The sequence below is a fragment of the Pelophylax lessonae genome (genome assembly GCF_965119305.1).
Source record: "Pelophylax lessonae genome assembly, chromosome: 3".
Taxonomy (NCBI): Eukaryota; Metazoa; Chordata; class Amphibia; order Anura; family Ranidae; genus Pelophylax; species Pelophylax lessonae.
Genome location: NC_138770.1, coordinates 331,632,850 through 331,647,028, shown reverse-complemented (window position 1 = coordinate 331,647,028; position 14,179 = coordinate 331,632,850).

The following is a 14,179-nucleotide window of genomic DNA, read 5'->3' as shown; positions in this document are numbered from 1 at the left end:
ACACATAGTAAAAAACAACCACATGCGTAGAGTTATATACTCCCACTCGGAGTGCTGATACTTCTGTACCAGTAGATGGTAGTGGTCTCAGTTAATGCATGGTATAGGGGTCCCCAGCAAGCCGACGTGTTTCACAGCAAGGCTTCCTCAGGGCCAGAGAGACCAGAAAGACCGATATTCTACAAAGATGTGTATAGAAACATATAATTATTGAATTTTAATCTTGCTCAGCAAATGCTGCTCGGGCCTTGGTGGCTTCAGCTTTCGCACGTGCGATAGCAAGTGCATTGCTTGCGGAAGAAGATCAAGAGGAGCCGAAAATGTGGGACCTTGTCTTGAGTGAGGATGCCTGGCTATGTGACATGTTGCTTGCAGGAATGCTTGACTGTGTAGAGACTGCTGTATTGCATTTGCAGATGACTGCGCTTAAAGGGTAGCAGCCCTTTTTGTAGTCACTGTCCTAAATCCCGCTTACCGGATAGCTGCTGTTTCACTGTTCTGTTGTCACTATACGTTTGCCCCTGGCATGAATGTAGCTCAACATACAGCTTAAACCTTGAATCCTAAAATAACCAGACTGTCTGTAACTTTGGATCTTTATTACAATGAACAGATGGTGGTCATATAAGAATAGGATGTACATGGATACGGTGTGCTGTGAAAGTATAAAAAAACAGATAAAATGAACATATAATACTTACATGAACATAAACAAATGTCCACTGGATATATAGTTAACAATCTTTAACTGGTTGCCGACCCCCACACCGTATATTTACTACGGCAGTGTGGCTCCCCCAGGCAAACCGTCGATCGCGAGCAGGGAGCCGATGCATGGGTCAGGCAGCTCTGATTGCCGCCTGACATCCAAGATCGTTCCCCGCTGAAAGAGGACGACGGTCGGTTGTTGTAAACATAGCTGGCTGTTCTTCTTCCTGGAATGATCATAGAGCCCCTGTGATTCTTCTACATAGGATCACAGGTCTCTATGGTCATTTCAGAAGCCACGCCCCCCATAGTTAGAATCACTCCCCTAGGCTCACATTTAACCCCTTGTTCACCCACAATGTTAACCCCTTCCCTGCCAGTGTCATTATTTCAGTAACAGTGCATGCTTTTAGCACTGATTACTGTAGTAATGTCACTGGTACCCCCAAAAGTGCAAAAAATGTCAGTTAGGGGTCCAATCTGTTTGCCGCAATGTCGCAGTCCCGCTAAAAATTGCAGATTGCTGCCATTACTAGTTAAAAAAAAAAACGATAAAAATGACATAAATCTTTCCCGTAGTTAGTAGACGCTATAACTTTTGTGCAAACTGATCAAAATACGCTTATTGCAATTTTTTTCTTACCAAACATATGTAGCAGAAAACAAATTGGCCTAAAATGTTAAAAAATGTGATTTTTATTATTTATTTATTTATTTATTTATTTTTTAGAATGTTATATAGCAGAATGTGAAAAATATATTTTTTTTTTTTTTTCAGAATTGTCGCCTTTTTTTGTTTATAGCAAAAAAATTAAAATCATACAGGTGATCAAATACCACCAAAAGAAAGCTCTATTTGTGAGGAAAAAAGGACATCAATTTTATTTAAGTACAGCATTGCACGACCGAGCAATTGTCTGTTAAAGTAACGCAGTGCCGAATTGCAAAATATGGCCTGGTCATTAAGGGGGGAAATCTTCCTGTCCAGAAGTGGTTAAGCATACCGGCGAAGCTGCCTCAGAAGGATAAGGATTTCCTAGGAAACATGTGGTGCAGGCTTAGCTGACTCCCATGCGGTGTGTCCTAATGGAGAATGTGAAAATAACTTGCAGTAGGAGGTGGAGCTAGTTCCCAGTGTTATAACAGGAAATATGTAATACCATAGAACACTGTCCATCAGTAGTCTTTTACTAGAGTGGCATCTTGTGGACAATGTTGGTATTGCAAGTCCAAAGTTATTATTTTTCCTTATAGGATGAAGGCATGACAGTCTGATTGTTGAGAGATCTCCAACAACTATTGGTAAGTATGGATTGTGTTGAGAACATATTATTAAGCCCATGCCAAAGGCACAGTTTACTTGGAGTTATACATATGGTAAATGTGACGTCAATACTAAATTACATGTATTTAATGGTATCAAAATTCTCCTGAGGAACCCGATCGGATACATTTACATTTTAAGAAAAATGAAATTGAAATTTAACCTCTTCCCGCCCGCCATATATCAAAATGACGGCCGGGAAGTGGTTGCTCTATCCTGACTGGCCATCATATGACGTCTAGCAGGTTAGACCGTCAGAGGCGCGCAGAGCACACCGCATCTCCGATCCCGGTAAAGAGCCTAATGATGTAGGCTCTTTACCATGTGACCAGCTGTGTCCAACCACATGGTAAATTGGAAGTGCTATTGATCGGCTTTCCTCAGTTCTTAGTCCTGACAGGCAGGAGTAGAGGAGAGCCGATCGGTGGCTATCCTGACGGGGGAGTCTGTGCTGATAATCAGATCATTGATTACCAGTGCAGACCATTGGGGGGATGCCACCCATGGCCACCAAGGATGCCAATCAGGGCTCAGGGACCCTTTCAGTGCCCTCCTCATCAGAGCTGCCCATGATTGTCATCTATCAGTGCTGCCCACCAGTGCCCATCATTGCCATCTATCAGTGCCACCCAATAGTGCCCATTATTACCCATCAGTGCAGCCTATTATGCCTATCCGTGTCCATCAGTGCCGCCTATCAGTGCCCATCAGTGCTACATATGAGTGCCCACCAATGCTGCATATCAGTGCTACCTATCAGTGCTGCATATCAGTGCCGCCTATCAGTGCCCATCAGTGCTGCATATTAGTGCCTCATCATCAGTGCCTGTCAGTGCAGCCTCATCAGTGCTCATCAGTGAAGGAAAAAACGCATCTGTTTACAAAATTTTATAACATAAACAAAAAAAACTTTTTTTTTTTTTTTTTTTTCAAACTTTTCAGTCTTTTTTTATTTGTGTAGCAAAAAAGAAAAAAACCTTGCAGTGATAAAATACCACCAAAAAAGAGCTCTATTTGTGGGGAAAAAATGACATAAATTTGGTTTAGGTACAGTGTTGCATGTATGCATTCAAAATGCAACAGCGCTAAAAGCTGAAAATTGATCTGGGCAGGAAGGGGGTGAACGTGCCCTGTATTGAAGTGGTTAAAGGAGAAGTCAAGTGTAAAATAATGTTTTAATGAAGGTGTAGAGTTTCATTTTAAAAAGAAATGTCTTTCCTTGTTTAAAATTCTTTGTGAAATTGCAGAAGTTAGTTTACTTCAGTTGTTCTCAAACCCCAAGAGAAGTGGGAATATTCTGAGCTAAGGTGTCAAGAGTAGAGTTGAGCGAACACCTGGATGTTCGGGTTTGGCCGAACTTGAAGAAAAAAGTCTGGGTTTGTGACCCGAACTTAACCCGAACTTTACCCCGATCCCGAACCCCATTGAAGTCAATGGTGACCCGAACCTTTCAGCACTAAAATGGCTCTAAAAAAACATGGAAAGGGCTAGAGGGCTGCAAATGGCAAGTGCTCTGCAAACAAATGTGCTTAGGGAAATAACTTAAAATAACAGAAAAAACAGAAAAAAAATAATCATCTTGATCTAGGACAGGGGTGGGGAAACTTTTTTTCTGCCAAGGGCCATTTGGATTTTTGTAACATCATTCGGGGGCCATACAAAATGATCAACTTAAAAATTAGCCTGTTATATTTGACCACAGCTTGCCCCCTTTCAATGCAGAGAGACCACAGTGTGCTCCCTTTCAATGCAGAGAGACCACAGTGTGCCCCCTTTCAATGCAGAGAGACCACAGCGTGCCCCCTTTCAATGCAGAGAGACCACAGAGTGCCCCCTTTCAATGCAGAGAGACCACAGCGTGCCCCCTTTCAATGCAGAGAGACCACAACGTGCCCCCTTTCAATGCAGAGTGACCACAGCGTGCCCCCTTTCAATGCAGAGAGACCACAGCGTGCCCCCTTTCAATGCAGAGAGACCACAGCGTGCCCCCTTTCAATGCAGAGAGACCACAGCGTGCCCCCTTTCAATGCAGAGAGACCACAGCGTGCCCCCTTTCAATGCAGAGAGACCACAGCGTGCCCCCTTTCAATGCAGAGAGACCACAACGTGCCCCCTTTCAATGCAGAGTGACCACAGCGTGCCCCCTTTCAATGCAGAGAGACCACAGCGTGCCCCCTTTCAATGCAGAGAGACCACAGCGTGCCCCCTTTCAATGCAGAGAGACCACAGCGTGCCCCCTTTCAATGCAGAGAGACCACAGCGTGCCCCCTTTCAATGCAGAGAGACCACAGCGTGCCCCCTTTCAATGCAGACTGACCGCAGTGTGCCCCCTTTCAATGCAGACTGACCGCAGCGTGCCCCCTTTCAATGCAGACTGACCACAGCGTGCCGCCTTTCAATGCAGACTGACCACAGCGCGCCGCCTTTCAATGCAGACTGACCACAGCGTGCCCCCTTTCAATGCAGACTGACCATGATGCAGAGATCATCATGCCCCCTTCAATGCAGATTGACCACAATGCAGAGACCATCGTGCCCCCTTACAATGCAGACTGACAACAATGCAGAGATCATCGTGCCCCCTTACAATGCAGACTGACCACAATGCAGAGATCATCGTGCCCCCTTCAATGCAGACTGACCACAATGAAGAGATCATCGTGCCCCCTTGAATGCAGACTGACCACAATGCAGAGATCATCGTGCCCCCTTCAATGCAGACTGACCACAATGCAGAGATCATCGTGCCCCCTTACAATGCAGACTGACCACAATACAGAGATCATCGTGCCCCCTTCAATGCAGACTGACCACAATGCAGAGATCGTCGTGCCCACTTCAATGCAGACTGACCACAATGCAGAGGTCATCTTGCCCCCTTACAATGCAGACTGACCACAATGCAGAGATCATCGTGCCCCCTTACAATGCAGACTGACCACAATGCAGAGATCATTGTGTCCCCTTCAATGCAGACTGACCACAATGCAGAGATCATCGTGCTCCCTTCAATGCAGAGTGAACAGCGTGCCAAGCCCCCCAGATCAGTGCATTTGACTTACCTGTTGTAGCGCCGGCTTCCTCTCTTCAGTCCCCGCGTCTGTTTGAGTCCTCCCGCGTCCCGCCACCTCCTCAGCCAATGGAATTGGCCGAGGAGGAGGAGGATCCGTAAGACAATAGCGAATTTTCATTCGCAATTGTCACACAAATTGGCAGGGCAGAGCAGTGCGCCCCGGGTCCACCCTTTTCGGAGACTCGGTGTCAGGACGGAGCCATTGGCTCCTTCTGACACAGTGGCACAGGGGGGGGGGGGGTGGACGCAGCGATTGTTCAGGCCGCAGGTTCCCCACCCCTGATCTAGAGTTCTGAGAATGGCGGGATACGAAGGGAGACACATATTAAATGGCAAGGGTCCCTTGAAGATCCATTGGGGATATGGAATTACCCTCCCTCTCCTTTTGAGACAGATGCATATTTCCTCAAGTGTGGTATTTTAAAATCTATGAAACCCACGGGTACAAGCTATATGTATTGCTTCTGACTCACATGCATGATCTGAGATGAGTGCCCCCATCTCAGAATATCTGAACCGTCTGCCTTTTGATATACAAAGAGAAAAAAGAGAATATATAAAGGGAAAAGGCAGAACAATCTTCTGAGCTGTTAATCTTCATCGTTACAGCTCATAAGGTTTAAACCTTTTGCCTGCTAGCGTTAAGTGTCACCTATCGCCCTGCCGTTCTCCATCTAAGACTAATTGGAACCATAGGTGGGTTCCTTTTTAACCCCCCCATTGGCCGTTGATCTGCCATGGATGACTCGGTGTATTGCATTACAGGAGGTTGGTCGATGTATTGTTATTGAAATTCTGTCATCATATTAAGTAAATGAAAAATGTAAACACATTATAATGTTTATTGGTTGCTAATTATGTATTTTGCTAATTCTGTTAAGAGAGTACTTAATCGTCTGTGGTCCTGAAGCGTAATGCAAAACGCGTCGACCTTTCCAGCGTAGTACAACACACGTACCTCTTGTAACAAATCATGTGTAATGCTTGCATATCCATTTGGAACTTATATGGAGGTTTTCTCCCATTAAGAGTTCGGTTTTAATATGTTATATGATGCACATATGTTTTTTTTTTTTTTTTTTTTTCCTTTTTTATAAAATATTTTCAATAAAATTAAAACTTTTTTAAACCCAAAAATTTTGCCTGTTCAGTATGTGCCCTTAAAGTCCGCAATTTCTTGTTGTTCAACTAATGTTGAACCCCTCCTTTTTTTGTTTTTGTTTATAGTTAGGATTATGGCACACAAGGGTTAGCTCAACCGTTTTCCCCCAATTTCTCTACGTAATACACTGGCTGCAGGGCAGGCCAGCACCTCCAAGGCATAAAGGGCAAGCTCAGGCCATGTGCCCAATTTGGAGACCCAGAAGTTGAAGGGGGCAGACCCGTCATTCAGTACATGTATAGTATGTAAGGAATGGTAAGGAACTGTATATGGTATATGGTAAGGAATGGTGATGGCGGCGGGGGGCTTTTTTCCCCCTTCTGGGGTGAGTCTGGCCTTGGAAAAGGTATGTGTCCCTGGTTGTGGGCCAGGCTCTCCCAAAGCTGTCTAAGTTCTGAGACCTTCTGGTAGGGACGGGGCTGCACTGGTCTTGCCAGGGACCGGGATTCTGAAAAGCCTGTGGTGTATGTGCCCCTGGAGTGGCAGTCCAGGGGTGCCATAATTCACGGTGGGTGGCAACACTATGAGTATGGCACCAAGGACACTGCACTTCCTATACACATTTTTCACACCTGCATCTAGGGCTGTGCCTTTTGGTCAGGAGTCAGGACCAGAGGAATTTTTTATTCCTGGCCGAAGGGCCTGCCATAGTATTGCAACGTGGCACTAACCTTGCACTTCTTCTTTCACTATCCCTTTCCCCACTCTTATGTGTTGTGTGTCTCACGTTTTGTGTTTTTTATTGTGGCGGTACACTTTATTTTCCACAGCGTGATTAGTAGGGTGTAGGTCCTTGAGCATGTCCCTGAAAGTCTTGGGAGGGGGTGGATATGGCCTTCTGGCTTGGTTCGCCCTCTCTCATGGGGTCTCTCTTCGGGAGAGCCCCACCTAGTACTTGGGTGGTCTGTTTCAGCAGACCTCCTAAAGAATGGGGCTGCCTGGTTTCGGCCAGGTTAGCCAGTGTAAAGTACCCCAGTCCCTGTCAGGAGCCTTGCGCCCTGGGGAATCCGGGTCAGGGACCACGTTTACACCCTGTGCACTTTTTGTGTTTCACTTTTTTGGTGTGCACTTTTTTATGCACCCACCGGGTGATAGTCTGAGTGTGTTCACACACCACGGGCTTAAAAAAAAAAAAAATCAGCTGGTGGTCCTGGTTGTTGTGGCGTGCTGACAAAGCTTTTCCCCATTTCATACATGCTAACCCTGCCTTCTAAGGGGCTGACGGTACCCTGGCTGCGTTGGCGACTTCCTCCTCCTCTGCCTTCTCCTTGTGCTGCCACTGTGCCCCCGCTGTCAGGTGGGAATGCCACCAGCATCGCTTCTCGACCTTTTGGCTAAGATCAAGTGTAGTATCTGTTGTTATCAGTTATCTGGGTGCCACCCTGCTGTGAACATGGTTCCTCCTCCTTATCCTCCACCTCGTCATCCTCCAGAACTGTCCCCTTGCTGGACAATTGTGTACCTGGCGTTTGTGGGTGCAGGAACCCACCCTCGGAGCCACTTGTGAATGACTGCCCTGAAAGCCTTGGAAATGATCACTGCTCCGGATGCGGAGGCGGTAGTGGATGAGGATGCGGAAGCGGAGTAGGAGCAGTTAGCAACAGGAGTCAAACTGAAGCGCCCTGCAATCCTCAGTGGTGGAAGGAGATGCGTCAAACAAATTTAAAGGATGTATCTCACAGTAACATAATCAGAAAACGCTGCAAAATTATTAATTTTGCCCTAAATGGGTATTTATTGAATAGCAGAATAGAACAACCGTATCTAAAAGGGTGTATCTCACACGTACAGATACAGACTAAGCCGCAATTTAATATCTTTCTTTCCCCTAAATGGGGGTTTGTTTATTGAATAGCAGAATAGAACAACAGTATCCAAAGGGTGTATCTCACACGTACAGATACAGACTAGGCCGCAATTTCATATCTTTCTTTCCCCTAAATGGGTGTTTGTTGAATAGCAGAATAGAACAACAGTATCCAAAGGGTGTATCTCACACGTACAGATACAGACTAGGCCGCAATTTAATATCTTTCTTTCCCCTAAATGGGTGTTTATTGAATAGCAGAATAGAACAACAGTATCCAAAAGGTGTATCTTACACGTACAGATACAGACTAGGCCGTAATTTCATATTTTTTCCCTAAATGGGTTTTTATTGAAAAGCGGAATAGAACAACAGTATCCAACGGGTGTATCTCACAGTAAAATATGCAGACTAGGCCGCAATTTTTTTCCCCCTAAATGGGTTTTTATTGAAAAGCGGAATAGAACAACAGTATCCAACGGGTGTATCTCACAGTAAAATATGCAGACTAGGCCGCAATTTAATTTTTTTTCCATAAATGGGTTTTTATTGAAAAGCGGAATAGAACAACAGTATCCAAAGGGTGTATCTCACAGTAACATATGAATGACATTTTTTTTCCCTTAAATTGTTGATTTTTGAATAGCAGATTAGAACAGCAGTGTCTAAACACTGTATGTCACTGTAAAATATGAAGGAAAAAAGTTTATTTTTTTTTTAAATCCATATTAAGCAGACACATATGCACTGAGCTTGCATTACATGGCTGCTACACGCTGCATGCCTAACAGGTTGGATACTGTTGTTGTTCTATTCCGCTATTGAGTAAAAAAAAAAAAACATTTGAATGAAAACCTGAAAAATAATTATTTTCCCCTTAAATTGTTGATTTTTGAATAGCAGATTAGAATAGCAGTGTCTAAACACTGTATGTCACTGTAAAATATGAAGGAAAAAAGTTTATTTTTTTTTAAATCCATATTAAGCAGACACATATGCACTGAGCTTGCAGTACATGGCTGCTACGCCGCCCACCTAACAGACTGATAAAATATTTTTTTGTTCTCCCTCCTCCTCACTGGGCTCAGGGCAGGGCAAAAAGATTGTGCACTGCACCCCCACAGAAAAAAATTGATGTAGATCGCTGTCTGATTAAAGAAGATTCTCCTATTCTTTCCCTGAAAGCAATCTCCAGCCTGCCCCTACAATAATCTCCTATCTCTCCATCATATCAGCAGCAGCAGGAACCTGACCCTACAGTAGTTAGAGCAGAGTGACGTATGGCACTACGTGACTCCAGCTTATATAGAGGCTGGGTCACATGCTGCACTGGCCAATCACAGCCATGCCATTAGTAGGCATGGCTGTGATGGCTTCTAAGTGCACACTAGTTAAACGCTTGTTGATTGGCTGCCCTGCAGCTGTTGAAACCGCGCCATTAAAACCGCGCCAAAACATGAAATAAAATTACAGAACAACGGACTGTATCCCAAATATACAGTAAAATGTCCGTGTCCGGGTACCGAACACCCAAAAGTCTGGTACGATCCCAAACAATACAGTCCGTGTTCGCTCAACCCTAGTCAAGAGTTTAGAATACATATATTTTTTTCAAAATATATTTGCTAGGCTAGAGGAAACAAAACTAATTTGGAATATAGTGTAGTGAATTAATAATAGCTGAGATTTACAGTCATACTTTAATTATCTGAGTCTGATCTATATTTAAGCCCCTAATAAATACCTGTGTGTTGGAAGTGCCTGTGGTCACATGGTTGCAGGTGTGGAGGGCATTTTGTGCATCAGATTAAAACAATTGTCCTGAACTTATTCAAATGTGTACATTACATGGCATTGGGGTATTTTCTCTTTGTATTTAAAGGAACCTAAAATGAAAAATGATGATGAGATTCCAGCAATAAATTTGACTTATTTTATAAAGAAATAGGACTTAATTCTAGTACACATAATATTGCCATGTTTGTAATTTACATTTAATATTAGAAGGTAGCTAGAAGTTAAACTATATTGAGCATATTCTTATCAATACATGTAAAATGTGGAGTTTTGCATGAGGTTTTCTAGTTTGTTTAAATCACATCAAATGTGTGTCCATTTTCTACCTCTGACTTTGCACTTCAATGTACATATATCACCATAGAATATATATTGGTAAAATTAAACTCTCTATTCAGTGTATTTGTGTTAAAACATTTGACAACAGTATTGGAAGCATCATGTGTTCACTTACTGTGGTATTTATTTTATTTGATTTGCACTACTAACAAAAGGTTAAAGAGGATAATGTATAGGGCAGATGGAGAATATTGAAATTAAAATACTGCGAGTTGTTGAGGGAGTTTAATTAAAAGGAAATTATATGTTTTGAATTACTGTGACAATAAGCCCATTTGTTAATATTGAAACAAATTGGCATTGAACAGAGACATTGCCTGTTACAAAACAGAGGAAATTGTTTATTTTCTGCAAATGTTTTAAATTGTGTTTCTGCTGTTCTACAAGTTCTAAAATGTGTGTATACACCCCACAATATAGATGAAAAAAAGAAGAGGGGATTTGTCATAGAACTATAGAGGACGATCTGTATTAATAGAAGGGCCAAATGAATAAAGGAATGAGAAGGTGTTTTATTGTGTTAAGGAAATTAAAAATCAAGACAGTATAATAATTGAACAGTGTTAAGTTGGGTTATGTTCAATGAACGCACAAGATTTACCATGTAATCAGTTAAATACCTAAGGAAAGGGTTTTCTGTGTATGTTTTAAAAATGTGAACAAACAGGTGTTTTACTTCATGAAATATATTGTGGGAGTTTTCCAGTGTTAATAACAAGCTAAGGAAGTTTGTTTGAGAATGGTCTTAAAGTGATTACCTTTTCCTATATTTACTTAATCCAACTGCCACAGTGCTTGTATTCATTACTGTTTTATTTTACTTATTATAGTCATATATTGCAAAGTTAGGAAACTAAGTTCTGAGTCAGAGTATGTGTTTAACCACCTCAATACTGGGCACTTCCTTCCTAGGCCAATTTTCAGCTATCAGTGCTCTTATAATTTGAATGACATTTACACGGTCATGCAACACTATACCCAAATGAAATGTTTATCATTTTTTTCCACACAAATAGAGCTTTATTTTGGTGGTAGTCACCACTGGGGTTTTTATTTTTTGTGCTACAAATAAAAAAATACGTAAAATTTTCAAAAATTTTGAAAAATTGCGATACCACAAGTGTGAAACTTTTTCACAGCTTGGCCACATAGATAAGCGCAACATCCAAATAGCACCTTCAGCAATAATCCAAAGTAAAAAGGCTCAATGTCTTCCATAGTGTACTATATGTACAGTGTACCCGTGTATATATTGGAGGGCAGAGCTGTTCCCAACACGTTTTGCCTATATGGCTTCCTACGGGGTATTAGGTGAAGAGGGTTCAAGAAAAGAGGTGAAAAAACTATATTGCCATTTCTGAGGGGATAGTAGGTATTTTACTTGTCCCAGGCTGATGGTCTGCCAATATATCAGTAAAAAAAGAAGAATCATATACAAAGAAGGGAAGACGCAGCAGGATATAACCACATCCAATGTAGAGAGCGGGAGAGGGGCAATCCACCCAAATCCATGCGTCCAACCCAATCAAGGAGGGAAGGGCTGTGAATACTTTTATGTATTACTAAGCTCCAAAACGATTCCTTATGCTCTACAAGAAAAATCCCAGTATCAGGAGTGTACCGTGCTTTGCCCTAGCAAGAGCATAATCCATATACACCTTATCCTACTTCATTAATTGCACAGCAACAAGTCCACCCCTCGATCAGCAATGTCTTTTATACACTAATGCATAAATACATTTTAATTTCAATGCACACAGAGACAATATAATACCCACATTTTTGGTAAGATATGGAATATGGCGTTGCGCTGGGTAAATAGATACCAAATATATCACACTTTAAAACGCACGCTAGTGAAATGGTGCCAAAATTCGGTATTTGAAAATCTCCATAGGTGACACTTTATAAGCCTTTATTGGTTAACAGTTTAAAGTTACACAGGTGGTGCTAGAATTATTGCACTCACTCTGACGTTTGCGGCGATACCTCATATGTGTGGTGTTATTGCTGTATACTTATGGGTATGGGACCAACGTGTGCATTCGCCTTTACACGCGGGCATGGGGGTGCTTTAAATATTTTATTTATCTTTTGGTGGGACACTGGTACACTGACAGATGTTTATTAGCCACCGACGGACACTGACAGATGTTGATGTCACAATGGTGCACTATTGCAATGTTTTGTGCACTAGTACAGATGTGATGGGGGACTGACAGATGTTTTGTGCACTGGTACTGATGTGATGGGGGACTGATGGATGTTTTGTGCACTGGTGCAGATGTGATGGGGGACTGACAGATGTTTTGTGCACTGGTACAGATGTTTTATGGGGACACTGACAGATGTGTATGGGGACAGGGGTGACAGTGGTGCTCGGTGCACTGTTTGTGGGAGATCTGTGACAGCTCTGTGTGTAAAAACATCCTTTTGATCTGAGTGTATGAGAGAGTGAATGACCTTGTTAAGTCGCAGAGCAAGTATCTTAGCCAGGATCTTAATGTCACACTGAAGGAGTGAGATAGGGCGATAGGACTCAGGCAACGTGGGGTCTTTTCCAGGCTTGGGTATAAGGACAATCAAAGCTTCACCCATGGACGACGGGGCGGCAGAAGCTTCAAACATGGCATTATAAACCTCTAGGAGTTTGGGGGCCAAGGTCTCCGAGTACAGGGAATAAAACTCGGCAGGGAGACCATCCGACCCTGGAGCCTTAGCCCGCGCAAAACAGGAGAGGGCCTCAACTATGTCACCCACTGATAGGGGGGCGTCAAGGGCAGACGCCTGCTCGGGGGATAAGGTAGGAAATGAAATAGTGTCAAGCAGAGCCGAGAGATCCGAAGGAGGGTACTCCACTTTAGACGTATAGACGTCCCGAAAAAAAGATGCGAATTCTTCCGCAACCGCAGAGGGATCAGCCGGATCCCCAGAGGTAAGACGACGAAGGTTAATTACAACCGGGGGCCTCTCGTGTAGGTGAGCCAAATAAGCAAGAAGCTTACCGGCTTTCTCACCGGATTCAAACGTCCGCTGTTTACAAAAAAAAAGCTTGCGATTCGCACGTTCCCGACACAGCTGTTCCATCGCCCGTGTCTGTAGATTCAAGTCCGCAAGCAACTCCGGGGAAGGTGCAAGGGCGTAGCGACTCTCAAGTTCCGCAAGTCGGTGCTCCGCGGAGGAGAACTCCACCCGCGAAGACCGCTTGAACCTGGATATGCGCTCTGACAATAGCATCCTAGCATGAAGTTTGAACGCCTCCCACACCAACAGGGGCGAGGTGGTGAGGTCGTTATTAGCAAAAAAGTGCATCCATTCCTCCCCAAGGCCGTCCAAACCCGGGACCACAGAGAGCCAGAAAGGATTCAGGCGCCAGTGGCTCCGCGGAGGGCCAGGGAAGGATGACAGCGACACCCAGTAAGGGGCATGGTCGGAGAGCAAGCGGGGCCCAAACCCCGCAGCCCGCAGGCCAGGCGTCAGCGAGCGCGAGAGCCAAATGGAGTCAATTCTCGACATGGAGGAGTGGGAGGCAGAGTAGCAAGAATAGGCACGGGTGGAGGGGTAAAGATGTCTCCAGGTATCGACCAAGTCAAAGTCAGTAAGCAGTCTACTAAATCTAGTGTTGGGTACAGGGGCATCATCCACTAAGGAGGCACTCTGTCTGTCCAGTACAGTATTGGATACCATATTGAAATCCCCTAACCAGAGTGCCGGGAGAGAGGGAAATCTAGCCATGAAGTCAAAACCCACCGTGAGGAGAGAGGCAGCATAGGGGGGTGGCACGTACCACGCCAGGAGCAGTACCTCCCGACCACCAATTACCCCTCTAACAAAAACATACCTGCCCTGAGGGTCCGTGAGCACATCCCGCACCTGGAAAGAAATGGATTTGGAAATAAGTAGGGAAACCCCCCTCGAGTACGAGGAATAGGTAGCGTGGAACGACCATCCAATCCATGGGCGACGGAG